Consider the following 3,099-nt stretch of genomic DNA (forward strand, 5'->3'; position numbering starts at 1 on the left):
CAATTTAACATAGTTGGAGTTGGTAAAGCCCCTGAAGTATATCAAAGTAGTTATATTTTGCATTGTGAAGGGCCCGATGGACAACCTGGGACTATCCAACCAATTATAACTTCTGAACCTATAAATTTATGGGGAAGAGATTTATTACAACAATGGGGAGCACAAATTCTAATTCCAGAACAATTATACAGCCCTCAAAATCAACATATGATGCATGAAATGGGGTATGTCCCTGGTATGGGACTAGGAAAAAATTTACAAGGTTTGAAGGAAATGCTTCAAGCGGAAAGACAAAGTTCCCACCAAGGTTTAGGATATCATTTTTGATGGCGGCTGTTGTTAAGCCTCCAGAACCTATACCTTTAAAATGGTTAACAGATAAGCCAATTTGGATAGAACAATGGCCACTAAGTAAAGAGAAACTGGAGGTTTTAGAGGACTTAGTTAATGAACAATTAGAAAAAGTGAGAGACAGGACTAGCTGGATTTCCTAGGCTAAGTATTCCTAAGCATAGCTGGGGAAGGTGACCATACCTACCTTTAAACACAGGGCTTGTAACTCAGCCCACACACGACCATTCAGGTAGTAAAGAGTGTTCACTAAAATACAAATTAGGCCAAAAGCAGGAGGTAAAGAAATAGTCAAATCATATATCGCCTGAGAGCAGAGGGGGAGGGACAATGATTGGGATATAAACCCCAGGCATTCAAGCCGGGGGTGGCAAAACCCCTTTGGAGGGCAACCCCCTTTGGGTCCCCTCCCATTTTATGGGAGCTCTGTTTTCACTCTATTAAATCTTGCAACTGCAAAAAAAGAAAGAAAGAGAGAGAGAGAGAAAGAGAGAAAGAGAAAGAAAGGAAAGAAGGAAGGAAGGAAGCAAGGAAGGAAGGAAGAGAAAGAAAGAAAGAAAAGAAAGAAAGGAAAAGAAAAACACTCCATAGTGCCCTGATGATCCTTTGCAATCCTAGTGAATGTTTGGCTTCAGCCTCGCTGGCATCACTCCCATAGTTCCTTGCCTTCATCTGCTACACCCTTTTAGATGATTGTCCTTTCTCTTCATCCTCAGGATCTGTGTGGTCTTTGGGCCTTATAGTAGAAACTTTCAGGGGAAAAGTCCACAGAGGCAGAGATCCTGGTCCTAATACAGAGGATACTGGAGGCCTGAGCTTCAGGGCTCATACAGCCAGCCTTTGTGCCTGGCCCTGGCTCTTCCAGTTGTACTGAGCTACTAGTTTGTGGAGGCTGGGACCCCTCTGGTATGGTGTCTCCCTTTTAAAGACAAGGACTAGTAAATGAGCTGGAAGAAGTGCCAAAAGTTAAAAAAAAATGTAGGACTAAGCCCAAAGTACCCCACTGTGCAGAGGATGAAAGTGAAGTGGAGAGAGAGTATGGGAAGTTTGTTAGAGAAGATAAAACTTAGGAGAGAAAGAGAGAGGAAGCTTCCAACTCTAAACAATTCTGCAAATTGTTGCCCCACACAGGGACTGAGGAGGAGGCTACAGGATTCTAGGCAGGAAAGATTTCTAGAAGTCCTCTGATAGGTCCATAGCGAAGGACAGGGTAAGTCAAAGCCAGATAAGGGTCTGTCTGAATGAGGTCAGTCAGTTGCCAGTGGTTCACTGAAAATGATGAGAAATTATAATGTATATTAGATCCTTGGATGTGGGAACATAGGTGAAACAGTGTCAGTCAGGAAAGTCTAAACAGATAGGGGGGCATATTTTGGGGGCAGAGCATATGGTTGCATATCAAGTAGTCCCTGGTTCAAGACAGTGTCACTTATTGGCCCTTCCTTTCACTCTGCCCACATGTTTTCAATCACTCCGTCCTGTGTCACGTCCCAGTGACCACAGATTTCTCTGATTCTCCACTTCTCCACTTTTCCATGGATTGGATCCTTTCTTCTGGTCACTACTACCATCTGACACATCGTGGGATTCAGCAAATGGAGGATAAAAGGAAAGGAGAGGAAAGGAAAAGGCAGTTCATCTCCTGCCTCAGAGTGTTGAGTGCAGAGAGGCCCTTTATCATGAATGTGGATTCTTGTCATGACTTGGTCATTAATCAGGTGTGTTTTGTTTGGGCACAATTTTAATTACTGTCATTTTTTCTAGATCTGTACCATGGAAGGGAACAGTTTAAACCAGTAGCTTCAAACCATATGTCAGAATGGTGTAGGAGGTTTGTTAGAATCATAAGTTGTCCAAGTCCTCTTCCCAGAGAGTCTGGCTTAGGAGTCCTCAAGTGGGGCCCAAGAACTTTTGCTTTTACCCAGCTCTGCCCAACCCAGCCTCACCTTTAAAGGGTCTGTTGAGCAACCAGTTCTTTGAGTCCTGCTTCTCTAGGTGAGTCTGAAGGATGTTCTGTCTGCAAACCTGTGATTTTAATAGAATTGGAGAAGGAAGAATGCTGGTTACAAGTAGAGCTGGCAGGCAAGTAGGTGTAAAATAGGAAGGGGGCATATGGTGACAAAGCAAGTATGCATCTCATGATGGTGACAGCCAGGGGTGTGGCCATATGGGTTTATAGTGGTTAGTAGAGGCAAATAACCAGGTGGGGGTATAGCTCAGGGGTAGAGCATTTGACTGCAGATCAAGAGGTCCCTGGTTCAAATCCAGGTGCCCCCTCTCTGTTTCACTTTTCTTTTCTTTGTGAGATAGAGTCTCACTCTGTTGCCCAGGCTGGAGTGCAGTGGCGCAATCTCGGCTCATTGTAACCTCCCCTCCCGGGTTCAAGCAATTCTCCTGACCCAGCCTCCTGAGTCACTAGGATTACAGACGTGCGCGACCATGCTCGGCTAATTTTTGTATTTTTAGTAGAGATGGAGTTTCACCACGTTGGCCAGGCTGGTCTTGAACTCATGACCTCAGGTGATCCACCCCCCGCTTCGCCCCCTCAAAGTCATGAGATTACAGGCATGAGCCACCACACCCGGCCCCCTGTTTCCTTTTCACTCACTGAACATGATAGGATATTCTACTCTTAGCTTTTCTTCAACACATGGATTCATTCTGCAAAGGAGGAGAGAGAGGAGGCAGGTCAGGTCTTCACTGGAAAGCTCCCCCTGACACCTGAAGCTCCAGAGAAATCTGATTTCT

At 44.9% G+C, this 3,099-nt stretch overlaps 1 non-coding gene across 1 annotated transcript; it reads left to right on the plus strand.

The window, feature by feature from the left end:
• The first annotated feature begins 2,556 nt into the window (after positions 1–2,556).
• TRNAC-GCA lies at positions 2,557–2,628 on the plus strand. Its single transcript has one exon. It is a non-coding gene; the product is annotated as a tRNA-Cys (tRNA).
• The last annotated feature ends 471 nt before the right edge of the window (positions 2,629–3,099 follow it).

This window comes from Papio anubis, chromosome 4 (assembly GCF_008728515.1).
Source record: "Papio anubis isolate 15944 chromosome 4, Panubis1.0, whole genome shotgun sequence".
In the NCBI taxonomy this organism is placed as follows: domain Eukaryota; kingdom Metazoa; phylum Chordata; class Mammalia; order Primates; family Cercopithecidae; genus Papio; species Papio anubis.